The following is a 27,460-nucleotide window of genomic DNA, read 5'->3' as shown; positions in this document are numbered from 1 at the left end:
TATGTTTTTTTGTTTTGTTTTCTGAGACAGGGTCTTTTCAGAGGTCTGAATTCCCAGAGATGCACCTGCCTCTGCCTCCTGGGATCAAAAGCACGTGCCACCACACCAGGCATGGTCTACACTTGTAATCCCAGTACTTGGGAAGGCTGTGACAGGAGGTCTGCCGTGAGTTCAAGGCCAGTCTAGACTACATGCTAAGTTCCAGACTAAGCATGTGCTATAGAGTAAGATCCTGTCTCAAGCAAAGCACACACACACACACACACACACACACACACACACACATGCACATACTCACGACCTCCAGTAAAACTAGTTTATGAACACAAATATAGGCTAAGTGAGCTCACCCACCAGGTTGATTGAGAAAGCTGGCTATAAAATTGATGTGAGGAAGACAGAAAGCTGGCTAACAATAATTAGTGAGAGAAGGGCGGGAGAAAGGGCAGATTCAACACATCAGCTTACCAGATGGTCTCTTTCTTTTTTAATTAATTAATTATATATGTATGATTTGTGGGTACTTATCTATTTATTGAGACAAGATTTCTCTGTGTAGTCCTGGCTGTCCTGGAACTTGCTCTTTGGACCAGGCTGGCCTTGAACTCAGAGATCCACCTGCTCCTGCCTCTCAAGTGCTGGGATTAAAGGTGTGCGCCATCACCGCCCCACCTATGCATGGGTGTTTTGTTTGCATGTCTGCCATGTGTGCCTGGTGCCTGTGGAGGCCAGAAGAGGACACTGCATCCACTAAGACTGGAGTTACAGATAGCTGTGAGCTGCCACGTGGGTGCTTGGACTTGAACCCCAGCTGGTGCTCTTCTCCACTTCTAAGCCCTCCCTCCAGCCCCCTTACCAGATGGTTTCTTTGATGAAGAGCGGGGCTGATGGGGCCAGAGTCTTCCCATCTTAGGAGAGGACTAAAGGAAGAAGGGGAGATGGGCATGGGGGACCCGTATGCCCATATTCCATCCTGGTTAGTGTTGCTGCTGACACCTGCTGGAATTCCCTTCGTGGTGGAGAGAACAAAGAGACAGAGAGCCCAGGGTGAAGAACTCACGTGCTCTTCTGTCCTCAGCACCACGGGTCTGGCACAGAGCAGGAGCTCTGAATACCGAGAAAGAAAGAAGCAAGAAGGCAGAAGAGGGAGAGGGGAAGGGAGGGGACAGGGATGATGGCCCAAGGACCCTGGAGTCAGGACGCCTTGAGGTTTTGGGAGGGCTGCTTCTACTATGCCGCCCCTCTTCAGATTTCTACACTCCTGTGTGTACAGTAGGTGTGTGTGTGTGTGTGTGTGTGTGTGTGTGTGTGTGTGTGTGAGAGAGAGAGAGAGAGAGAGAGAGAGAGAGAGAGAGAGAGAGAGAGAGAGAGAGGATTGTACCAGTTCAGCAGTTCTGACCTGGAATCCCAGAACCCTAGGGAACTCCCAAGATAGAAATGTGTCCCAGGAGCTATTTCCGTATTTCTACATGCATGGAATGAACCAAGCATTTGTACAGGGGAAGATAGTTGGGTGTCCTTCTTTGGGGCCAGGATTCTATCACTCCCAGGACACAGGGAAGCATGTGGCTCACGTTTGCTGGCAGGAAGGGCTGGCTTGGGGTAGACAACATCTAGAGATGTGCTTTTGGCAAATGAACTTAGCCTCTTTTGGTAAAGGTTTCTTCTTTGGTAAAATGAGGGCCATAAGTGCACCCCATTTATGGTGGTCACTGGAGCAGCTTGGCCACACGGAGTGCTTGGCGGTGAGCCTGGCAGGCCGAAGCAGCTGGCAGTTACTATCATTATTAATTCAGAATAGGAAGTCTGGACATCCCGTGCTAATAAAAAACTCTGATTGGAGCTCCATAGGTATTGATTAATAAGCGGTGGAAATGAATGAATTATTAACTATGGAGAGCTTGTTTGGAGGACAGCTTTCGAAGCCAGAGAGCTGCCTGGAGAAGAGTCCAGCGCTGGCAGGAGAAAAGCTAAGCCTCCTGTTAGGCCCCATGGAGCTGCTGTTTGTCAGGATCTAATCTCTCTCCATCTTGGAACAATGTCTTCTATGCTTGGAAGACCCATCGCCTCTTGCCTTTCTGTTGGCTCCCAGGCACAGGGAGCTTTCCAAGGCTCCATGGGCCTTGCAGGACCCTGTGGCAGGGTCCTGCCACATGGTGCTGTGATTTTTTGGAATCTGACTCATGATCGCTCCCGCACGCATGTGTATCACACTGAGCCTCCGACACTAGGTCTGTATTTCTCACGTGCTCATGAGAAGCCCTGACACTGCTGGCTCCAGAAAGACACTTTGAAAACCACTGGCTTAGACCCGGGTATCAGTTTCCTGTTTCCCACTGCACCCACCCACCCAGCCCCAAGATCTCCCTGTCTCAAAGGTTTTCTATGTAATACATAGAAAAGGAAACTCAGCTGAGCCGATGCGAATCTGTACAAAGATTGCCCAAGGGCCGTGTGCTGAGTTCCGGTTGGATCACCTTTCCCTCTCCTGGCCCACAGAGTCCCCAACAGGACGCTTGGTTTTCTTTTAGAGCTGAGAGAGCCCAGGAAGCTGCTGGGTTTGTCCAGGGTCCCTGGGAGGTGTAATAAACAAGCCCTAAAGGTGTCTGGCAGTTGTGACCAGACTGGAAGCAGGGGGGGTCTGAGAGTGCCGGGGAGGTGCCGTGTCCTAGGCTATAGCGCCCTCTGGTGTCCAGAGCTCAGCTCAGCACTTGGCACTAATAAGGTAGGTGAGTCAGGGTTGGTAAGGGAGCCCCTAGTTGACCTCCCAGCCTCTGGTCCAACACCCCCTCCCCCAATTTTTTTCCTTTTAGTTTCTCGATACAACGTTTCTCTGTATACTCTTGGCTGTCCTTGAACTTACTCTGTAGAACAGGCTGGCCTTGAACTCATAGAGATCCACCTGCCTCTCTGCCTTGAGAGTGTGGGATTAAAGGCGTGCGCCACCACCGCCTGGCTGGTTTCCCCCTCTTGACCTCACCTACGTCATTACCCAGCCCTGGCCACACTCCCTCGGGTTAAGCCCTACCTGTGGCTTTCCATTGATTCAGACAAAAGGGCATCTGTCAATGTCACTCTAGCTCTGTCCTGGCTGGGGACACTCCTGTTTGCCACCTCAGGGGCACAAAAAGTACCCACTCGAAGAGTCTGAGTCCTCCCTGAGGCAGTGAGATTTTTGGAGGTCCTGAATCAACTTGTGTGTCTCTCTATATATGTGGTTTACAGAATCTAAAAAGGCTATTTATCCTCTGCAAAACACAAACCAAAACCTCTTGCTCTCTGTCTTGGCCCTCTTTCAAAGCAGAAATCCACTGTCACCTGCCAGGGCCTAACAGAGACTCCAAGGAATAGAGACCAGTGGAGAAGTCTATCCCAGGCAGGGTTGTTAAGGAAATCCTCACCGGGGAAGTGCTATCTGAGTAAAGACTTGAGCAAAGATTGGACACACATATCGTCTGGGAAAGCCGTTGCAGAGACTCCGCAAGCTTCACCATTCAAAGAACAGCAGCAGGGAGGCCAGTGGACCAGGAAATGGAGAGGCGAGTGCGGAAGTGAGGATTCTTTGTGAGGAATCTAAAGTGAGTGCTCCTTTAAGGACCATAGCTTGCCTTTGGGGCAGGCTAGCACTGTAGTGTGGCTGAAGACACAATCCTGCTGAGGGTGTGTCTCAGGCTGACCCCGCAGGGCAGCTTAGGGATTTGAGTTCCAGGAAGGGTTTGTCCCACCCCTAGGCAGGGTTAGGAGACTCGCTAATTCCTCTCCATCTGCCCCTGGTGTGGGGCCATCCCAGCCTCTTGGAGTGTGTGTGGACAGAGTGGGCTCCAGGGCTGCAGCTAACAAGACGGGTGAACACTGGGCATGGGCATACCAGGCCCAGGAAGCTGGGACACACACGGAAGGGGGAAAGAGGAGTGGAGGCCCCTGGTTAATGTATCCGCTCTAGTCAATGAGGTGAAGAAGGATCAAAGGCAGACTCACCGCGGGAGGAGAAGTCAGAGGTCTCGGAGGCAGCTCTGGGGCCAAGGTCTGACTTTTCTCTGAGAGGCATGGGGCTGAGCTGCAGGCTTGTAAGGGAATATCTGCTGGAGGCTCCTGAGAGAGCTTCACTCTGGCATCTTCCTCCTCGCCGTTCTTTTCTTAGCTGGAATATGAACCTGGGGCTGGAGGTAATGCAGCCATCTTGCACCCAGGAGGCCACGGGAAAGTGAATGTGAAAATAGGAGCGTTGGGCTAGGCCTGGCAAAGCAGGGAGATGGAAGGGGCCGGAGTACCAGTCTGGGATGCCTGCTTCAGACTTCTTTTGTGGAAAAGTAATAAATTCCTATTTGATGAAGTTATTGGCTTTGGGGCATACTCCCGCCAAAACGTCTGTCTGTCCACAAGCTTCCTACCTGAAATGAGGACCTGCTCATATCTGAGCCACTGGATGTTATAAATCTTCCCCAAGTTTGCCAATTGTCTGTGGGACAGGGTCTATCTTGCTTTTTTTTTGTGCAATCGTTTAGTTATGAATGCCACGGAGTATTTGGAGGGTGGGGGTGGGTTGAGACAGGGATTCTCTGTATAGCTTTTGGAGCCTATCCTGGAACTCACTCTGTAGACCAGGATGGCCTTGAACTCACAGAGATCCGCCTACCTCTCCCTCCCACAAACTGAGATTAAAGACGTGCGGCACCACTGCCTGACTGAATATTTATTTATTTATTTATTTATTTATTTATTTATTTATTTATTATTTATTTGTTGTGATAGGGTTTTACGTAGATCAGACTGACCTCGCACTCATTGTGTAGTGCCAAGGACAACCTTGAACTTCTGTTCTTCCTGTCTCTACCTTTCCAGTACTGGGAAGTATGCATCACTACACCTAGTTTGTTTGTTTGTTTGTTTGTTTGTTTTGTCAGGGGTCAAATCCAGAGCTTTGGGTTTGGGGGTGCCTGTTGGGCATTCACTCTACCAACTGAACTACTTTCCCAGCTTCCCACTGAATTTTATTCATTCATTAATTCAAGACAGCATTTTTGTGGTGCCGGGTGTGGTGGTACACGCCCTTAATCCCGGCACTTGAGAGTCAGAGGCAGGCGGGGCCTCTATGAGCTCAAGGCCAGCCTGGTCTACAAAGTGAGTTCTAGGACAGCCCAGGCTACACAGTGAGACCTTGTTCTAAAACAAACAAATACACAAACAAACAAGCAAACAAAGATAGCATCTTGCTAAATTTGAATTCAGTATGCAGTCCAGGCTGCCTTCAGCAAACCCAGGACTCCCCTGCTTCAACCTTCAGAGTGCCAGGATTACATGTGTTCATCTCTACCCCTGACGCCTTGAATATCTGAATGCTTGCTGGATATCTGTTTATGAAAACTGTGTGTTTCTGGGCTCTGCCCATTGTTATGTGGCGGTTAAAAAAAAAAAAAAAAGAATTAACAGGCATTGGCCTCTTAACGTCTGCGGGTGTTTCTGCAGAATTGAACCTGCAGTTTAACTTAGCACCAAGTCTTCAGTTATTTGACTACAGTGCATGCTTTGTTCTGGAATCCCTGTTTCCATTAATTAGGACACAGCTTTCCACTGAGTGGGCCATGAATGAGCCAAAGGCACACTGGGTTGTCAACTACTGGGGATTTACCACAGCTGAGAATATATTTAAGTACTATGGGATAGCTCCTTCTAGAAACTTCCTGAGTCCAGTAATAATTATTTCAGCATCTCGGGTTTTACTCAAAACCTGCTGCTGGGAAGCCTTCGTCATGATCATGTCACAATGTTATACTTTTGTCACACAGAAGACAGTCCAGGTTGTCAGCTGTCTCCTGCAACAGTTTGTAAGTTAATGTAAAATGTTTCAAGACAGATGTGGTGACTCACACAGAAAGTTCCAGGCCAGCCAGGGCTAGAAAATAATGACAGCATCAAAAAGCTCAGCTCTCAGAGATATTGCCAATACTGGGTTTAACCTTTCAGATTATTTTTGTTGTTGTTGTTTAAGAAATGCCATAGACTTTAATTAATTGCAGACATCTCTTTTGTTGTGTTTTAGTAGTCTGTAATAATATGCCCGTCTGCCTTTTGAATACGTTGTAATACTTTGTCGAAATATTGTCAAGTTACAAAGACTCAAGACTAAACAAAGCCGGAGCCTCACCGCCCTGTCACCAGCGGAGTGAAGAGTCAGAACAGGGACATCCTCCACTGTTTCATCCCGAAACGGGTTGACTGTCCAAAGAACAGTTTTGTCACCTATTTGTTAGCTTTAAAAAATGAGATGAAAGTTGAAAACTAGGCATCACTCCACAGTTCTTTGAAGCCTCAACATCCGACTTAGGACATTTTTGAACCCCCCCCATCAAAAACTCCAAGAACTGTATGAGCAGATGTGCTGCTTAGTGAAGGTGAACTTGGGGGCCATGGGTCTTTGCCTCTTCCAGGTAAACTAGCCTTTGACCGGTTTCTGGAACACAACCCCAGCACCTGTGGGCTCTTCTGAGGGTGGAAGATCTTTCTTGTGCCTGAGGCATTGGACAGCACGGTGTCACTGACCTCTGAGGGTGGTGCTGGGATGGGGACTGAGTGATCCGTGCAGGTCCTGAGTTCCGATGTAACAACCCGTGTTTAAACACCCTGACACTGAGGTTAGGGGCGCTCCTCTGGTTTGCAACAATTTGTCCACGTTTTCATGTCCCTGTTGGGGGAATCCATTGAATCCATTGGAGGACATGGAAACATGAGTCTGGTTTCCCTGGACTTCTCCAGGCCTTTCTCCTTTTCTGACTTTAATCTGTATCCATTCTCTGTAACTGTAACCATAGGTATCACAACTGTTCTGAACTCTGTGCCATTCAGCCAACCATTGGGTCCAGAGATAGCTTGGGAACCACTCCACAACGTTAATGTGTGTTAGCAACAGTTACAGATTCAATGAAAAAGATGCTTTTATAAGGAAGAAATTTCAAATGTTTATGAGTCAGCTGGAATTATCTGAAACCTACAGGAAAAATGTCACAACTACAGAGAGCTGTGTCTGGGTATGAAGGAAATTTCATCATGACTTGAAGACAATGAGCTGAAGTGCTGTTGTATTCTGATGCCTTTTGTATTATTTCAAGCAATAGAGCATTGCATGTTGTCCATGAAGGACGAGACAGAGCCTCAGAGGACACTTGCACCAGGCAAGGGCGCTCAGGACCGTAATTCTGTTAAGAACAAGAAAGCCATTCCTGACGATGGTGGGACATGACGAATGTCGCTGCCATTTGCAGGCTCTACATGCGCAGTTCTTGTGACCAGGAACCCGAAAAAGGATAATTAGAAAAACATACCCAAGGATTTGGGAGCCATCTCAAGCATAAAATCTAATAAAGAAAACATATTTGGGGAAGAAAGCTGATTCCTCATAAAAACTCTGAAAAGCTATTACTTGGACGTTTTATCCTAATTAAGTATTTACTGACTTTTGAAATGCTGCTTTGTGTTTTGTTTCTTTTTATGTGTACTACAAAGAAAATGTGACTGGGAGAGTCCTTTACAGACTTTGAAAACTCTAGGGTTTCTCTAATGTGTCATAAAATGCTTCCATATTCCCTGCATCCCACCCATGATGTTAGAAACACTGGGAAGTACCCAGCTGAAATACTTGTCCTGCTGTAAAAAGATTCAAAGTAACGATGGCTGAAAACACAGAATTGTAGTTTCCCCTCTGTTGACAACCATACACCAGTCGTCCCAGGATGATGGAGGGACGGACCACTTAGGACAGTGTTCATGATTCCCGCCAGCAGGGAGGCAGTGGGATGCCTTCTGTGTGGTTTCCTTACTGCAGCCAGTGGGCATTGTTAGATATTTCCTTAGCCACCCAGTACTTCCTGCTTCCTAAGAGAGCGGCGCCCCTGGAGCCAAACAAGCAAGTATTGGACCCCCATCCCTGTTGAGCAAAGCCCGGGATCTGGCAAGGTGCCTACACTTTCTAAGACTCAGTTTCCACATCTGTGAAATGAGAAGAGAGCCAACAGCCTCAAAGGCTTCTGTGAGAACCAAACGAGGAACTGGGGCGAAGAGCGAGCCGAAGGGAGCTCGGGCTCTCCCTCCTTGTCCAGCACAGTGTCTGCACCAGGGCGGCAGCGCAAGCGTAGTGGAGAGGGACGGAACTGAACGGGAGGTCAGGCTCTGGTCCAGGGGCCTCTTGGGCACAACAGGCTCCAGTAATCAACACACAGACACACAGAGACAGACACACCCAGACACAGACACATACATACAGACAGACACACAGAGATACACACAGACACAGACAGACAGACAGACACACATACAGACACAGACACACACACAGACACACACACAGACACAGACACACACACAGACACAGAGAGAGATAGAACAAACAACAGAACAAACAACAACAACAACAACAACAAAACAACCGGATGAGTGGTTCCAATCCTGATTTGGAGAGAGTCCTGGAGGGCTAAGGGCCTGGACAGGGAACTCACAGCATCTGCCACACCTGCTAATGTTATCTTTTCACATCATTAGTGAAAAACCTCTGGGCAGTTCCCCCAGGAGCCTGAGGTGTGGAAGGAAGCAGGGTGGAAAGGGAACTTAGTGAGGAGTGCTGAGTGAGGCCTGAGAGGGCAGCAAGGCTGCTGTGAACTGCAATCTGTAGAGACAGAGTTTACCTGGGCCTGACTGTCCAGCCAGGAACTGTATTTCCCAGTCTCCCCTGGAGCGGAACTATTTCTCTATATTTCTCTCTCTCTCTCATTCTCTCTCTCTCTCTCTCTCTCTCTCTCTCTCTCTCTCTCTCTCTCTCTCTCTCTCTCTCTGTGTGTTGGGGGGTTGCCAAGGTGCACAGGCCACAGCAGGCATGTGGAGGTCAGAAGACAATTTTGTGGCACTGAGTCTCTCCTTCCACCTTGACACAGGTTCTGGGGATTGAACTCAGTTTGCCTGGCTTGCAAGGCCTTTATGCTTTCAGCCACGTGTCCAGCCCTGGCAGGGGTGTTTTGTAGGGTATGCATTTGACAGAAGAAACCAACCCCAACTTGCAGTAGCTTAAGCAGAATAGAATTTCTTTCTCTCTGACCTCTTGTCGGAGCCCCAGCAGTCCAGGTCTGGTATGTCTGGCTGGAAGAGAAGCAGATGGGAGCGAGTTGCTGTTGTCCTCTGAAGGGGAGATACAGCAACAGGACCAAGGAGAGGTGCCTGGTGGCTCCAGCTTGTCCTTCTGTCGCACAAGGTCTGCCGCATGAGGAGCTCCTCTTCCACACTCTGGCTCTGCAGGCCACAGAGGTCCCAACCAAGCCCACCCTCACACAGATTGCAGCCTTCCTCACTGGTTCCCTTTGCTGAGGCTGGCTGTGCTCAGCTGCTCAGGGCTCCAGATGTCTCTCATGACAGCGCCTCAGGAGAACGGTAACCAGCTCCCTCTTCACTTCCCCAGCTCCCGAGTCATTGTGTGGGGCCTAATTCCTACATCACCCTAAACCCATCCATGCAGATCAAGTGCATCTCATTTCCCTCACTGGTCCTTGGCGTTGTTTGTTTTCAAGACAAATCTACTCAGTTTTCCATCTGATTTCTTGTTTCTTGAAATTCTCTCTTATGGGCTCCTTTGTTCTCCCTGTCTGTGGATTTCACTGTAACGATAATGAGGCTTCGATGTGGAGAAAACCCCACTTGTTCAGTCCACCATCTTAACTCAATGGTCTCTATACTGTCCTCCTTCATGTGGAATGAGTGTACTGTTCCCTACATGTCCTTGGCCTCCTGCCTCTGAGCCCGAGCTCACAGCCCACCTCCCTCCATCGCACCCTCATTCCCCATTCCACTGGTCACTAGGATGACCTCTGCCCATCATTAGAGACTCTGCTCTGGCAAGGATTGGGCCCTGTGGGTAGTGAGGTGCATTCCTGTGGATTCCAAGGCATCTCGCCACCTCCCCCACCAGTGCCCTGACTTCTGGATCCCAAACTGTCTTGGTAACCTTGGTGACACAGGCTGTGCCTGACACATGGAAGACACCAATAAATGCTTGCTCAATGAGTAAACAAATAGACAGCCATTCTGTTGACTCCTTGGAATTGTTTGCATGGTGACCTTGAAGGAAGATGATTTGTTTACCGAAAAAGGAAGAGAAAGCTGGGCCTGGTGATGGACACATTCTTGTAATCTCAGTACTTGGGAGGCAGAGGCAGGAGGATCAGGACCTCAGGGTCATCCTTGGTTACATAGAAAGTTGGAAGCCGGGCGGTGGTGGCGCACGCCTTTAATCCCAGCACTCGGGAGGCAGAGGCAGGCGGATCTCTGTGAGTTCAAGGCCAGCCTGGGCTACCAAGTGAGTTCCAGGAAAGGCGCAAAGCTACACAGAGAAACCCTGTCTCGAAAAACCAAAAAAAGAAAAAAAGAAAAGAAAGTTGGAGAGCAGCCTAAAAAGTAAGTGAAAGAGGGAGAGCAAGCGCATGGGAGGCAAGACTGAGCGCACAGGTACAATTTCCAGGAGCCCAATAAAACCTGTATATCACCATGCTTAGAAAACGATTTTCAGGGGCTGGAGAGATGGCTCAGAGGTTGAGAGCCCTGTCTGCTCTTCCAGAGGACCAGGGCTCAATTCCCAGCACCTACATGGCAGCTCCTATCTGTCTTAACTCCAGTTCCAAGGCTTTTGACACCCTCACACAGACATATTTGCAGGCAAACACCAATGAACACAAAATACAAACAAATTATTAAAAATGATTTTTGGAGCTTTAATAACAGTATTCTAAGTTCTGCTTTAAAATGAGACCTGATGAGTGTACACACACACACACTCACACACACACACACACACACACACACACACACACACACACACACACATACGCATGCACACACATCAGAGCACTGAGCAGCCAAACTTATTATGACCTTAGAGGTCAAGGTTGTGGCCATGCAAGAGGGGACAGAGGCAGCTTCTAGGCTTCTGTTAGTGTTTTCATTGTGGTCCGGTGCTCTACTTCCATAGATGGGACAAATGGAGAATTTATCAAGTTGTGTGTTTATAGTCTTCACATCTTTTTAAAAATCTCAAAATATATAATAAAATTTAGTCTTGTAACATTTGTTTATTTAAATATTGGTCATGTGTGTGGGCTCACTCATGCCATGGTAAACATGTCCTTTACCTGCTGGGCGATCTCACCAGCCCTCCAAATATAATATATGAAACTTCATAACACTAAATAAAAAAACTCCCAACTCTAAACTTCCTTCTCCAGATTCTCTTTAGTCTTCAAAGAATTCAAACTCACAAACAGATGGGAGTTTTTCTATGTCCCTTTGAGCTCAGATCAGTTAAATACATGTTGAATGCAGCTATTTGAAAAGGTTGAATCATTTAAAAACTCTCCCATACAATAGGAATTCAAGTGCTTATTATGTAAACGCGAGGGCTGTTGAACGTCCTGTTTTCCAGCAGGTTTCAAACACGCCTTTCATGGCGCTAATGACAGGAGTGTGAGCTGTTGCTCATGGAGACAGAATACATCTCTTAGACAGATCTTGGGTACAGATGTCTGGAGCCTGGCCCAGAATTTGAAATTACAACTATTGAGTTTTATACACATATAATAGCTCCAGTGAGTGCTTGGTGGATGCAAAAATCTCTTGATTGTCTCTCCACTTTGCGTCATTAGGTTAGGTCACTCGATGCTGTGGCAGCTGGGAGCAGGCTGGGTACCCAGAGCACATCGACATACTGACCCGTGACAATCCCCAGACCACAAACCACCCTTGGGAAACACTGCCTGGCAATGCTCAAGACCCTCAAATTATTGACCCGAGCAGATGTAAAGATGGTTTTGTGGCATTTTCCCAGCAACTGGAATACAATAATTGGTTTGTATTCAAGAATGCTTGTTTGTCTTGGTCAGATAGGTGGATAAAAGCCAGACCACAAAGAAGTTTACAGTCACGGGGTAGTTCAGAGCTTTAATTTAGTTCATAATTGAGAGGCTGATGTGTGCTGGGAAAGGTGGACAGAATGCTGGTTCTAAGGCTGAAAGGTAGCTCGGTTGGCAGAGCACTTGCCCTGCAAGCAGGAAGTCCTGAGGTTTGATCCCCACCACACTCTTGTAATCTCAGCACTTGGGAGATGGAGGCAGGAGGATCAGGAGGTCATGGTCATCCTTGGCTACATAGGAAGTTAGAGGCAAGCCTGCACTACAAGGACTCTAACTTAAAAACAAACAAACAGCCGGGCGGTGGTGGCGCACGCCTTTAATCCCAGCACTCGGGAGGCAGAGCCAGGTGGATCTCTGTGAGTTCGAGGCCAGCCTGGGCTACCGAGTGAGTCCCAGGAAAGGTGCAAAGCTACACAGAGAAACCCTGTCTCGAAAAACAAAACAAACAAACAAATAAACAAACAAACAATCCAAGGGGTTGGAGAGATGGTTCATCAGTTAAGAGCACTCCTTACTCTCGAAGAGGACCCAGGTTCAGTTCTCAGAACCCACATGGTGGCTTACAACCTTCCAGGGAATCCAACATTCCTTTCTGATCTCTGTGGGCACCAAGGACACACGTGGTGCACATACATACGTGCAGGCAAACCACTCAAACACATACAATTAAATAAATACATCTAAAAAAATTAAAACAAACAAACAAAAACCCCAAACAAAAAGAATGCTGATTCCAGAGCTGTTGTATTGGAAGGGGGTACCATTTGGTTGGGGGCCACCGTTAGGCTGGGGTCTGTTGCCTAAGGAATATAGTTTTATGTAGACTGCATACTTGGGGAGGTTCTGGGGGACTTGTGAAAGGTGTAACTTTACCTACCCACCCACCCCTGCAGCTATGGGGCCAAAGAAAGCATTTCTGTCCCTCTGTCTAGAAAGCAGAAATCCATTTCTAATTGTTCATGTTTTACAGGCTGGGATGGAAGGATGGAGAGGTCCTGCAGGTCAGAGCAGGACTACCTACTGCCTCCAATGCCTGCTGTCAGGGTGAGATGTGATAAGATGGACTCACAGACAGAGAATAACTAAGCAGCCTGGGCTTGTGGGTTGTCCCAGGCAGGGATGGCTGTCTATATAAAAATGTATATATTTTTTATCCTGTCAGAACATATGATGGAAAAATGCTCATGTTTGTATTTCCCCATTTCTTTTCTTGACATCTTATCAGTAGGTAGTGATACTTCCACTAAAAATAACTATTCCAGTGCCGGGCGGTGGTGGCACACGCCTTTAATCCCAGCACTCGGGAGGCAGAAGCAGGCAGATCTCTGTGAGTTCAATGCCAGCCTGGTCTCCAAAGCGAGTTCCAGGAAAGGCGCAAAGCTACACAGAGAAACCCTGTCTCGACAAAACAAAAACAAAAACAAAAAAACAAAAACAAAATAATGATTCCAAGAAATTAGAAATGTCTTCCCACACCTAGGATGTAATAGCAGTACCTAGGGAATATTTGCCGACTAAGAATCCATTATTGAGATTTTTTTTCTAAGTGAGGGTGTAATGCGGCCTAGGCTGTGAACTTGCTATGTATCCAAGGATGATATCACACTTCCAATCCTTCTGCCTCTACCTTCTGAGTGTTGGGATTACAGGTGTGTGCCACCACACCCAGTTTTATATTAGGGATTGAAATCATGGCTTCTTGCATGCTAGGTAAGAGCTCTACCGCAGAGCCACATCCCCCGGTCCCAAGAACATGCTTTTGTAAAGTGGCCTCTTCTTTCTCTTTTACTACATTTCCCCTTAAGTATGTTGAATTATGAGCACATGATTATACTGTATGGTCACAGACTCTGATGATGTACATTATTATAGGCCCCACACAGGACAGATACATTTGCCAGATTATTCTCACATCTATAGTGCTTTCTGCAAAGGGCATTAATTAACTTGAGGTGGATATAAAGTTCACCCACCCGACTAACTACTGGTTCTAGGCCTTCTGTGTTTAACTTGAATACAGAGTAGCTTCCTCCCATGCATCTCTCAGAGTTAACACTGGATCCACTGCCCCTCATTTATCCAGAATCTAGGAAGACGCTTCAGAGAGAAACAGCAGTGGATGCTTTATGCCTGTCCCCAGCAAGCCAGCATGAGTGTGTGTGTGTGCCACCTTTACCTCCTGTGAAGCTGTTCTGTCACACCTTCACTTGGTGGCATTGCCATCAGCTTTTATTCTAAGTCATTATAAGGAACAGGTCAGTGACCCCTTCCTGGATGTCCTCTCCATGAAGACTAGAGGGGACATTAATTCCTGAGGTCAGTGGCAGAAATAATGGTCTTCTATTTATTCAATAACTGTTTACCGAGCACCTGCTGTATACAGACACCATGAGGTGCTGTGGATAGACTTACAAATGCAGTAGTGAAGACACAACTTACCAATTATTTCATCAAGTATTACAGTTTTGATAACTGTTACTAGAAAAAATAGGAGGGACAGGGATGAGAGAAAAGGAGCCCAGGAGCCAATGAGGGATTGAAGATGGGATGTTCCTCCTGAGCAGTTACTGAATGTTTGCTACTCATTCACACTGCTTCTCTTCACGTTGGCTTCTAGAAAGCTCAAAAAGTTGAAAAGTTAAGGAGTTAAGCTTGTAACTCACCCCTGAAAAGTCTGTGATCTAATTTCATTTCTGGACTCCCTCAATTGTGAAGTTACTATTTACTAAAAGCCTACTGTGTGCTGAGACCAGAGAGACGCTGAGCAAACAAAAGAAATAAACAGGTCCTTGACCTCACAAAGCCAAATAAACAGGCAGAGATGTGGCTGAAGAAGCGGATTATTAAAGGATGATGACCAAATGCTGTGCTCAGGATGTTCAGGCAGCACAAACATCGCTGATAAGCACCACTGGCATTCACCTGGAAGAAGCTCCTTGGTGCAGTTTTCAGAACTGGGCCTGGGGCTCTGTTATTCCTTCTCAGCCTCCATCTCAGCACCGCCAAGGAAATTCATGCATACGATGTACTCATGGCAATTTAAAATTTATTTTTAAAGCCATGTGTGTATATGTGGGTGTGTTTACATGTTTGTGCATTCATATGCACATGCAAAGGTCGCTACAGGCAGGTGTCTTCCTCAGAAACATGGTCCGCCTCCTTTGAAGCACAGTCTCTCATTGGCCTGGAGCTCATCAATTAGACTGGGCTAGCCAGTGAGCTCAGGATCTTCCCCAGCTGGTGGTCATGTCAGAAGAGCAGCAGACGGCAATTGACTTCAGGGGATCGGCCCACCAGGAAACAAAACCCTGATGGGTGAATCTCAGATAGGCAAGGCCCTGAGAGCCTCAGCCCCAGAATGTTTCTCCATACTGGTGTGTATTAGTATGTTTGCTGCTGCCATTTTCCCCTGGTATCTGGCATGGTGTGAATGGGCATGGGGAGAACCCCATTGCCCTTAATGCAGTATCATCATCTCTTGGAAATATCCCATTCTACTGGGCATTTTTACCTGTGGATTATTATGAAGATGATTTCCTTCCAATCCATACTGTTTAACCGAAGACGTGATTTTATACAATAATAGTGTCAGTTTAAATAGGATTTTGATGATTGAGGGTTTTTAATAAATATAGTAAGGAATTGTGATAGAGGTTAGTGAAAAAATTTATATAGGTAAAGGTAGGATAAAATGTTGCCCTTTGCCTCTGATAAAACAGAGACTGTATAGGATAAAAAATAAAACAAGGAAGGGTCACACAGCTAGAACACATGAGTTTCTATTGAGGAGCCACATAGACTGTGGCTTAGGTTAATGATTAAGAAAAACAGCTGAGTCCCAGTAGCCCAGCTAGCTTAAATTCCTTTAATCTTAATGTTGGGAGATGTGTTCACAGGTTTCAGAGTACATCATAGCTGAAACAAAGCTTTGAAATGACTTCAGGTTAAGCTAAGATGTTTTGATAATAGCTTTGAGATGAAAAACCCAAGGAAATCATCTAAAGTTTTAGAAAGGCACATAGCTAGTGAGGGACTCATTAAGGTCAGGAAACCAGAACAAAGCAGCCCAATTATTATTGGCTGACAGGCCTTTTTTGCTAGGATGGGATGGTGATTAATTCCTTGTGCCCATTTCTGCCCTCAGCTTCCCGATATAAAAAACTGTTGATGAGTGGCTATCCACCCTAAAGGTGTAAAGTAGAGCTGACTGATGGTTTCTCATGTCTAAAAGATTTGTGATTCTTCCAAGATTTCTTTTAAGATTACCGTTTGAGATAAATAATAAAATGATTGATCTTTTCTTTGTAACTGCAATATGCAGCCTGCCAGTAAAAGAACTGGCTGAGAAAAACATCTTGCTTGCTTACACTCTGTTAATCTATAACAAGTTGCTTGGACATGATGTATGTGGGTTCTTGGGACAATTTGTTTTTCACCTGTAATATGTAAAATGTTCAATCATGTAAGGGATATGGAAAACATGCTGATTTTCACTTGTATTCATTGTAATTATTCACTTGAAAAATAGAATGTAACCTCATTGTAATTTTTATATTTCTTGAAAGATTCTACTAGGGTATATAAGCTGTAAGGGAAAAAATAAAGTGAGTTAGAAGTTAAACATCAAGAACGAGAGAAGAAATACACTAGGAAAGATGTAGAGCAAAAAATAAAGTAGACAGAAGAATAAAAAAAAAGTCAGAAGGACATCATCAAGAGTGCATGTCTCTTCCCTTACTCCCTCAGATAAAAAAAAGTCTTAGTTTGCCAACTCGGGGATCCCCATTGAGTGCTGCGCTGCTGGAAGCTGGTCCTCACAGCAGCGGTCTGTCAGTATTCTTGTCTCTCTCTCTGCAGTGCTGGGGTTGCATACACTGGTCACCACCACACTGGGCATTTTTACATGGGTTCTGGGGGTCGAACGTGGGTCCTCATGTTTGCAAGGCAAGTATTTCTACCAACTGAGCTACCCCCCCCCCCCAGTCCTAGAGTGTGCTTTTTAAAATATTATCTTGAAGGCAATGGGGTGTCATTGAAAAGTAAAGTTCTTTGGAAGGCAGAGGCAGATGTATCTCTATGATTTCAAGGCCAGTGTATATGTACATATATCTCAGAAGTAAGTTCTTACCCCCTTTTGTGGGGGGACTTATTGGTGAATGCTGATGACAACCACTATCCAAGAGATCAGATGAGAAAGGTGTTGTGACAAGGGAGCCTGAGAAGTTTCTGGGGCCAGAGTTATCTCCTACTAGGCAAGGCATGGGCTCTGGGGATACTTGCAACATCATCATCCATTCACCACCATCCAGCTAAGCTGGTCACGGTGGATGCACACACTGTGGTTCTCATACTCTTGACACCAACATCTCCATATACTCTTCCTCACCAAGTGTGACAAGGACATGACAGACTTCACGGCCCATGACAGTACCACTTCCTTTCCTGTCAAATACCTGAAGGCCTACAACATAATCCTCATAGGTTCCTAGCCCTTATTCTCTGCTACAGTCCACAGCATGAGCAGTAGGTGCTCAAAGTCTAGAATCTTCTTATTTATCTCATTGCTCTGTGGGCTCATTAGGACCCTGAGCACCTTGGCATTGGTGCAGATCGGGCAGACTCATCAAGTCTCCACACTTGTTATTGTCTTCTCAGTTCCGAAGCTGGGAAACCTCCTTGAAGTCTATGGTTTGATCCTTAATGATGTCACGAATTTTACTTTAGCATTGTAGGACTGTTTCTGCTTAATTTTTCTCTCATATTTTATATATATACACACACACCACATACACACACATACACACACAGGAGAGAGAGAGAGAGATATGGAGGGAGGGAGGGAGGGAGAAAGCACTTTAAATTCTTTGTGATCAAAGAGATTATAAATCGTGAATTCACTAAATAACATAAGTAAAAAAGTGAACTCAGGTGAGGAGACCTAATTTGGCAGTCATATGTCAACACACAGACAACCAGAAAGACTATGTACGCCTTCACAGGGTATTCCTTTAATGGATAAGCAAGAAACTGGGAATAGTGGTTGTCTCTGAGCAGAAACTGGGAACTGGGGCACAGGTGTGGCCTTTACATGCATGCTTTCCTTTTGGTCTTCTGAATTTTGTGTCGTGTACATGCTTTTTAAAAAGCATATTTTTAGAAACTGGGAATAGTGGTTGTCTCTGAGCAGAAACTGGGAACTGGGGCACAGGTGTGGCCTTTACATGCATGCTTTCCTTTTGGTCTTCTGAATTTTGTGTCGTGTACATGCTTTTTAAAAAGCATATTTTTAGAAACTGGGAATAGTGGTTGTCTCTGAGCAGAAACTGGGAACTGGGGCACAGGTGTGGCCTTTACATGCATGCTTTCCTTTTGGTCTTCTGAATTTTGTGTCGTGTACCTACTTTTTAAAAAGCATATTTTTAGGCTATTCTCAATCTCTGAAAACTGACAACATATCTGATAATAGTTGTCTCTCTCTTGCTCTGTCTCTCACCGAGGTAATCTATGAGATTGCTAGACAGAGTGACAACATGGTGATGTGAAAGTCAAGGGAAGGTTCCATGCCTGGCAGAGTGGGGGACAGCACAGGATGATCCAAAGGGAAGGACACACTTGCCTTGGGAGGCCATTCTCATTCCCTGCAGTTTGGTTTTCATAATCTCCAACAGTGGTTCTTAGCCTTCCTGATACAGTTCCTCCTGTAGTGACCCCCAGCCATAAAATTATTTTCATTGCCACATCGTGACTGTAATTTTGCTAGTTATGAGTTGTAATGTAAATATCTGTGTTTCCCAATGGTTTTAGGTGACCCCTGTGGACTGCTCACCCCAAAGGGGTTCTGACCCACAGGTTGAAAACCACTCATCTATAAACTGGTGAGAATGGTGGTGTTTTCATTCGCATTCACTCCATTCTGGTCTTCATCATCTATAAGATAGCGATAATGGTGGTGTTTTCATTAGAGGGTACCAGTGAGAAAGATCTTAGATCCTGTTTATTAAAAGGTGAACAAAGAGCCTGGTGGTGGTGGCGCACGCCTTTAATCCCAGCACTTGGGAGGCAGAGCCAGGCGGATCTCTGTGAGTTCGAGGCCAGCCTGGGCTACCAAGTGAGCTCCAGGAGAGGCGCAAAGCTACACAGAGAAACCCTGTCTCGAAAAACCAAAAAAAAAAAAAAAAAAAAAAAAAAAAAGGTGAACAAGATTGTACCTGATAAAGAAATGGAGTCAAAGAAAGGTTAAGTAACCCCAGAGAGATTCCAATCTGGGGTAGAGGAGACAGACAGGTAAATAAGCGATGCCAGCACACTGTGACAAACACCCAGGTAGCATCCAGTAAGCCGAGGATGCGTGGGAGGGGTGCTGTCTTAATCAAGTCCCCTGGGAACATGGCCTGAGGTGGAGTGCTTGTGTCAGAGGATGACTGAGGAGTGCCGGAAGGCTCAGCGCCTTTAAACCATGACTGGAAACCTCAGGCGGAGTTGTGTAACTGAATGTGAGTTCTGTGTGAAAAGTTTCTGAATGCACAACCACCAAAATGAATTCAAAATCAAATGTGTGATGAACCGAAGACAGCATTTGGCAGTCTGTGTTGTATCATGTGATTTTACCACAGCCTTGGTTCTAGGCACACAATGTCTACTCAGTTTGCACTGTACATGCAAAGCCAGTGACTGTTGCCTGAAACACCTCAGTTCAGATTGAAATCTGTTGCATGCTATAAACTGCATAAGACATACTGAGTCTTCAGTTCTTATAGAAGCCCAGTAGTTTAACAACAGAAAACAAAGACTCCGTCTTTTCCTGCCATCATTCCTTAGCATCAAACTTGTATGTATTTGGATTGTGTTGTGTTAGAATGGGAGGCATCTGAGTTGGCAGAGTGCTGGTCTGCTATGGAGGAAGCCCTGGGTTCAGTGCATAATTCTGGGCAAAACAAGCGCAGTGCTCCATGTCTGTAATCCTTGAATTTGGGAAGAGGAAGTAGAAGGATCAGAATTCAAGGTTGTCCTTGTATTAAAAAAATGGAAAAGAATGTTTAAGAAATTGTTGTTTGGGGGTGGGAGAGATGGCTCAGTGGTTAAGCTGTTCTTCCAGAGGTCTTGAGTTCAACTCCCAGCAACCATATGGTAGCTCACAACCATCTATAATAGGATCTGATGCCCTCTTCTGGCCTGCAGGTATACACATAGAGCACTTATACATAAAATACAAATAAAATTCATAAAAAATTTCTGTTTGGGCTGTTGACTTGATTTTTATTTTTTAAGAATCATTAAATAAATTTTGGCTTGGTAAAGATTAGGACAGATTTCCAGCAGTGTCTGAAGTGGCTCTAAACATAGTTCTGACATTTTGCATTATACATTTATTTAGTCTTCTCATCACTGATGATTATAAAATCCATCAACTCTGGAAAACCCTGAAGATACTCTATGTCCTGCAGCACCAAGTATTCAACCAAGATTTTTGTGTATGGGTATGTGTTCTGTGTGTGTGTGTGTGTGCCCACGTGCTCGGTTGTGTGGGTACATGAGGAGGCTAAGATGCCAAAGCCTGATGCTAGAACGTCTTCCTCAAACGTTTCTCCGGCTTAGTTTTTGAGGCAGGGTCTCTCACTGAACCTGGAGCTTGCCTTTTTGGCTACACTTGCTGGCCTGGCCAATGAGCCCTTGAGATTTACTTGTCTCTGCCTCCTGGTGCTGGGGTCCCAGGTGTTTGTACTGTGCTTTCTCCATGGGTGCTGGGGATTTCAATCAGGTTGGTCCCCACGCTTGTGCAGGAAGCACTTTGCCTCAATAACCATCTTTCTAGTGATTTAATCTTTATGTAAAAGTAAGCAAGCCATTCATTTCAGTAGTATGCAAATTGCTTTCATATTTTAAATATATATTTAATATGTGATATATATATATATATATAATTATCTTAAATTTCTTTATGATTATCATTAATTAAATGTTTATATACCCGTACACCCTGGGTTACTTCTTGGGTGAAAAGGGGATGTGTGTGGAAAATGTTTCCTGCCCTAGGCTAAAGCCCATGAAGGAGCGAAGGGAACACCACAGGGCAGGGAAGAAGCTAGGATATCTATGTTTAATTTAGGGACCGGCAAGCTTTGGCCTTCATACCAATTCTGTACTTCTGTGAAGAAAGTTTTATTGAAACACAGTTTTCTCAAACAAACCACACTTACTTCATTATGTGTTGTGGAATATTCCTTTACACTGCATGAAGATGTGTCACTGTGATTAATAAAAAGCTAATAAAAAGCTAGCTTAATAAAAAGCTAAATGGCCAATAGCTAGGCAGGAGGTATAGCAGGGACTTGTGGACAGAGAGCTCTAGGAAGAAGAAAGGCAGAGTGGCCAGCCAGCCAGAGAGGAAGCAGAATGGGAGTACAGGGTAAAGGTAACAGAGCCACATAAAAGACCATAGATTAAAAGATATGGGTTAATTTAAGTTATAAGAACGAGGCTAAGCTAAGGTCAAGCTTTCATAATTAATAAGTCTCTGTGTCATTTTTTTTGTGAGCTGATGGCCCAAAGAATAATCTGACTACAATTATGTACTATCTGTTCCTGTGCTATGTAGTCAGAGCTCAGTTGTTTGTGTCACATCAAGTACCTGCCCTCTATAGAAAGTCTGCCTTGACCTCACTCCCCGAGGAACTGTCAACCATGAAAGATCCAGGCGTCGTCGGAGGGCAATGTGCCTAGCTGACTCAGGACTGCACCAGGAAGGGGATTACTCACGACATTCAGAACAAGTCCAGGGAATAGAAACCCCATAGCTGTCATTTTGAAGATGATTATTTAGAAGATGATTTTAGATGGAGACTTTTTGAATGAGCCTTGCAGCAGACTAGTATTCAAGAAGAGAATCTAGGGAGATCCAGAAGGAGAGCCTATAAAATTTAAAAAAAAAATTGAATGCAGTTTCCTAGAAGCCAAGGGAAGAACATTTTAGGGAGGGAATGAGCAGCTGGGACATGGTAGTCTAAGGTTAGGGAAACAAACAGTCTATGTATGTGTACATCCACAAATATGCATCCAAACTATATACATATTTTCTTCCTTTGGGGACTGAGAACAGATATGAGATTAGAATCGAGGTACAGAGAAAAGGTTTGGGAACATGAACTTGATTTTTGACAAAACATTTTTTTTGTTGGAATTATAGAACATGAACTGGGCTGGAGAGGGGTCAGGCCTCAAAGGCTATGGCTCACAACCAAAAAATGTCGAGAGTTCAGTTCAGAGCATGAATAATGGCTGATTTGAACTCATACAAGGAGAGGGGGGGGAAAAGTCAGAGGTAGACAGTGCCAACATTTTTTTTTTCACAGAAAATGGGGGTGAACCAGAGATGGATGTAGACCCCATAACTGGGGCTCTGGGTCAACTTGGGAGAAATTCTAACATTTTTGCAGTGGAAAGAGAAAACTGGTAATGTAGGAGGGAGACATCCCGGACACTGGTGAGCTGACGAGCTCATACGGCACCTGAAGCAGTGGCTAGAGGCTGACCTCTCCAGTGCAGTCACCTGACCTCAGGAGGAAAGACAGTGCTTGCCTACACACAGGAAAGCCGATGGATAGAAGTTCTCCTGGTGGTTTCCATCTTCTTGGTGAAACAGGAAGCCAGACCATCAGCTGAGAGAGACTATGGGAACGCGACTGGAGGGAAGTGAAGGGGTCCCCCAGGAGAATGGTAGGGTGAAGGGGTCCCTTTTGCACCTCTGCTAGAGGCTTCTTGGTGCTGAGCAGTTTGGGTATGCTGGCAGGCTCAGAGCACACTGTTGGTTCGGATTTGGAAGAATCCAGAAGTCTCCGGGAACAGTCCCTATGGAGGTCTAACTGGTTTCTTGGAATTCCATCTGTTTGAATCATTTTCCTGTAATACCAGTGTGGTCATGGCAGGCATACCTTTTCTTTAACTCTTTCAGTGAAGACAGAAAAAAAAAAGCGGTAAATTGCTTCTAAGGAAGGAAACAGGCCCACTGGAGTTCGGGATACAAGGCTGACTTCCCATGGAAATCCTTGTGTAGTGTTTGTGGTGGAGGGTATTAAAAACTCACAGGGATTTGTACACTTTTCTAAAGTCAAAACCCTCCCCTTAGAACAGCAGTTCTCAACCTTCAGGTTGCGACCCCTTGAGGGTGGAACGACCCTTTCACAGGTCTCGCCTAAGACCATCCGTCAGAAACCAGGTATCTACGTTATCAATCATAACGGTGGAGAATTTGCAGTTATGAAGTAGCAATGAAAACGATCGTATGGCTTTAGGTCACCACATGAGGTATCAAAGGGTCGCAGCACTAGGAAGGCTGAGAAACACTGCCTTCGAAGTTTCTACGGCTTTCCACCCTCCTCAGGGGAATGAAACCTTTCTGCATGGGGGTACCCTTGCAACCCTTCCAGCCTGCTTTGTCCAGTCTCTTCTGGCCGCGCCTGGAGTCTGCACGCAGGCTTTTTTTCTGCCTCATTTTATTATATTCCCACTTCCCTTCTCCGTCCTTGCTGGTAAACACCCGTCTTTGCTTCAGCCCCCTTTCTGCCTCAACACCGCACACATGTGTTCACACCCGCGGAACACTAACTCCCCTCGTGCCAGGCATTTCAGGAGGAGGCATTTGTAAAAAGAAAAAAATCCCAATTGCTAGGAGCAGGCCAATTGCCCCCCTCCCTCCTTAGCCCCGGTATGGGGTTCCTCGGGGTCTAGGGGAGGACCCCCCACCGGGTGTGCGCCCAGGGAACATGGGCGATGGCACTAGTCTCGCGACTGTTGTTCACAGCAGCCACCGTCAGGCCACGCTGTGAGGAAAAGGGAGAAGGCCAGCGGCCCGGCTTCAGCGGGGGAGAGGAAGCGTCACCGCGAGGAGGCCGCGCGGGGCGAGACCACGACACGGCCTGGCCCGCAGCCCGGGGGAAGGCGGCCGGCGAGGGCGTCCCCCGGCTATGGTGGGACGAGGCGAAGGCCCTCCGTGCTCGGGTTAGAAGGGAGTCACACTGCAGCCTCGATACCTGGGGCGAGGAGGCCTCTAAGACCCACCGTCCCCGAGGCCCACCCGCGGCGACCACACAACACGCCACGCGGGGGGTAGTGGTGGTGGCGGTGGTGCGGGGAGCGCCCTCGCGCATGCGCGCCCTGGCCCCACCCCCAGGGCCCGCCCCACCCCGCCCTCTTGCGTGCGCAGCACCGCCTAGAGCCCGCCTCTCCGAAAGACGGCTGGCGCATGCGGGCCCGGCCGAGCACTGGCTGCCCGAGCCGCACCGAGCGCGCGTCGGCGTAGTTGTGGCGGGCGCGAGACTCTGAGGCCGGCCTCAGGTAGGCTGACATTAGGGATGCTGGAGCTGTGGCTCCGGGTGCAGGGGCTCCGTGGCGCCGACAGAACCCCCGGCCGCGGACGGCCACGCCGCCGGGGTGATCAACGCCGCTCCTCACCAATCAGGGGAGAGGCGTCCCGGCGGCCTGCCCAATGGGCTGCATCTCTAACGGGAGTGGGGCGGGCAGTCCCGGAACGCGAGGTGCCGGCTCCCGCGCGCGGGCCGCGTGGCCCGGCTGAGGAGAGGGGGCCGACCCGGGAGGCCCCTCTGGGCAGCCGGGCGTGGTGTGGTGGAGAGCGCCGGAGGCCGAAGGCCGCCGCGGAGGGGCCTCCGCCCGTGGTGGGGGCCGGGCCGGCGGCCTGGTGAAGCCTTCCGGCCCGACCCCGCGGGAGGAAGGGGCTTGTAGGCTCGCTGGGCCTCACGGCCCAGACCGTCCAGCCGCTGTCGATCTTCGCAGTCCGGGGCGAAGATGCTGGCGGTCTGGAGGTGGCTGCGTCAGCGTGGCTCACTTACGTCCACATTCATGATTTGGAATCCTCAGCAGCCCGGTTGACACCGGGGCTGCGGTGGTTGTCGTCCCGCTTTTTACGGTGGTGCGAACCCAGGCATCAGGCACCTCGGGCTGGGTTGAGGGCTCAGCACGTCGGCGTTGGGTTCTGAGCTTAGTTTCACAACTTCAATTAAAAAAAAAAAAACTTGCAAGTTTTTCATCTTTGAATTTCTTTGGTGCATCTTGCTCCATGTTGCTCCTGTACTTGAAAACCTTTTGTGTCTTTTCATCTCCAGGAAATAGTTCAGCGTGAACATTCAACTTCGCCCATGAGTTGGCCTTTTGCCCGACCCATCCCTTGCCCCCATCCGCTTTACTTGGTGCATCCTCTGCGCTCACCTGTTTGTTCACGCTTTGCGGTTCCTTAGCTTGGTTCAGCCAGTCTTTTTTTTTTTTTTTTTTTTTTGGTTTTTCGAGACAGAGTTTCTCTGTGTATCTTTGCGCCTTTTCCTGGATCTCACTTGGTAGCCCAGGCTGGCCTCGAACTCACAGAGATCCGCCTGCCTCTGCCTCCCGAGTGCTGGGATTAAAGGCGTGCGCCACCACCGCCCGGCGGTTCAGCCAGTCTTTAAGGCCCATTGCAAGGCAGGTCTTCAAAACGAGAGTCCCTGGATCCTGCCTGACTCCAGATCGTCCCTCCCTGCCCTCCGAAGGGCCCCAGTAGGTTACCTTGGTCTTGGCACTGAAAGATGGCCTTTCTTATTTCCCTTTTAGAGCCTTGGTATGTTCTCTCTGTTTCCTTTCATCAAACCCTGTTAACTTATTTATTTTTGAATGTTTTAAACTAGACTGCTAGCAATTTGAAGTATGGACCCTAATCCGACTTATTTTTGTGGTTCCCCCAGCATGAGTAGCTCTCCCATGGTAGGTAGTCTGTAAATGTTAGGGAATGAGTCCTCTCCAACTGGATCTTTGTAGTTGTTGGGATATTTTTTTTTTGCAAGTCACTGTGGGATACTGCCAGGATCTTCTCTAGAGAGAGAGGTCCACCCTCCTTGAGTAAAGCTGGGGCAAGGTGAGGCGATTCTTGCAGTAGTAACCTGTTCTGAACTCATCAGAGTGGCTGAGGAATCTGTAGGAACATCAGAAATTTGCTCAGTCTATAAGCTTAGTAAGGTGCACCAGGTTAGGACATCTAAAATATAGCCAAGTTTGGTATACATGCGCTAATAAGGAACCATTCAATTTTGAGGTGACAGAGTATTTCTGCCAAATAAGCACTTAGTTTGAGGCAACTATATATTGTATACCCTTTTGGGATCACAATCTGCGTTAATGCACTGAACACTCTTGAAGGTTATGGGTTGAAGATTAGTCAGCATTACTTTTGATTTTTCTGCCCATAAGGTCCCCCCCCCCCTTTTTTTTTTTTGGTTTTTCGAGACAGGGTTTCTCTATGTAGCTTTGCGCCTTTCCTGGAACTCACTCGGTAGCCCAGGCTGGCCTCGAACTCACAGAGATCCGCCTGCCTCTGCCTCCCAAGTGCTGGGATTAAAGGCGTGCGCCACCACCGCCCAGCCAATCCTTCCCCTTTTGAGATAGGGTCTCCGTATGTATGTAGATCAGAGTGTCTTCAAACTTGGGGCAGCCCTCCTTCCTCTTCCCAGGTGCCCTTTTCTTTACAGGCACCACACCCAGTCAAACCCTTTTTGGAAAACCAGATTGCATTTTGCAGAAACACACTTTTGAAACATTGCAGCAGAGGATAGAAAAAGCAGGATAGCATGCCTTACTGTTTGAGGGGAAAGGTATTTCAAGCATTATGATTTCCTTGCCAAGTGTTTATTTCTGTTCCTAGGAGGAGTGGGCTGGGACATTCTTCCAGCAGAACTTCCCTTTCCTTATCCCTTAGCTTGTTTTTGTTTTAATTTGGCTTCACACAGAGGGTTTCTAGAGGAGGAAAGTGTCTTCGTGCTAAAGTAGGCATTTCCTGCCATTTGGTGACTGCATTTTCTCTTCTTGGTTACATTTGGTTTGCTGACCAAGGTGGTCTCCCAAGCTGGGGACTGGTGATAAATCTTTAGATAGGTCACTATCTCATTGCCTGTTGACTCTGCCATCCTCGAATCCACCTTACTTGTCTCAAGTATTACCTCCTGCCACTACCTTATTAATCTCTGTGTTTAATGTGATCTCTGTTGGACTCCTCTGTTCAGTGTGTGCTTCAGACTGGGTTATTTCACAAGTTCCATTTCCTTCAGCCTGTATCATCTCTTTAAGGCATACCTGGGAGAGACTGCTGCCAAGAAGCAGTTTATTGAAGTACAGATGAGAACTACATGTAATTGAAGGAACTGGGAGGTTTTGTATGACTTCTTTTAAATGCTTAACAGTTCTTTTCTGATGGTCAGTCTTCTAGAACTTAGAGGAGCTTTGTTCTCTGTGTGAGATACACTATAGTTTAGCCAAAAACATTCTTTCTTTCAAGGAGAATTGGAATGCTCTTTCAAGATGGTGTCCCCCCGCCCCCCCCCCCATATTGAGACACTTTTGTATCTCAGTGTCTGGTAGTGATACTGGTTAACTGGCTATGAAACTTTATCTGTAAGATGTATGCATATAAATATGTGTAGTGTAGTTGGACGGTGTTAGTGCATGCCTTTAATCCTAGCCCTCGGGAGGCCAACCTGGTCTACAGAGCG

General features: G+C 46.9%; 1 protein-coding gene and 1 pseudogene across 1 annotated transcript in view; one reads left to right on the top strand and one right to left on the bottom strand.

The window, feature by feature from the left end:
• Positions 1 to 16,774: 16,774 nt before the first annotated feature.
• On the bottom strand, positions 16,775 to 17,715 carry LOC107402490 (myosin light polypeptide 6 pseudogene; annotated as a pseudogene).
• A 6,044-nt stretch (positions 17,716 to 23,759) lies between these two features.
• The window catches only part of Ctps1 (CTP synthase 1), a 36,320-nt gene continuing 32,619 nt past the window's right edge, over positions 23,760 to 27,460 (top strand). Inside the window, exon 1 of the mRNA XM_006987258.4 lies at positions 23,760 to 24,269. The gene's annotated coding sequence lies outside the window, so the exon portion shown is untranslated. The remainder of the gene's footprint in view (positions 24,270 to 27,460) is intronic.

This window comes from Peromyscus maniculatus, chromosome 2 (assembly GCF_049852395.1).
Source record: "Peromyscus maniculatus bairdii isolate BWxNUB_F1_BW_parent chromosome 2, HU_Pman_BW_mat_3.1, whole genome shotgun sequence".
NCBI lineage: Eukaryota > Metazoa > Chordata > Mammalia > Rodentia > Cricetidae > Peromyscus > Peromyscus maniculatus.
This window is presented reverse-complemented; position numbering and strand designations above follow the sequence as displayed.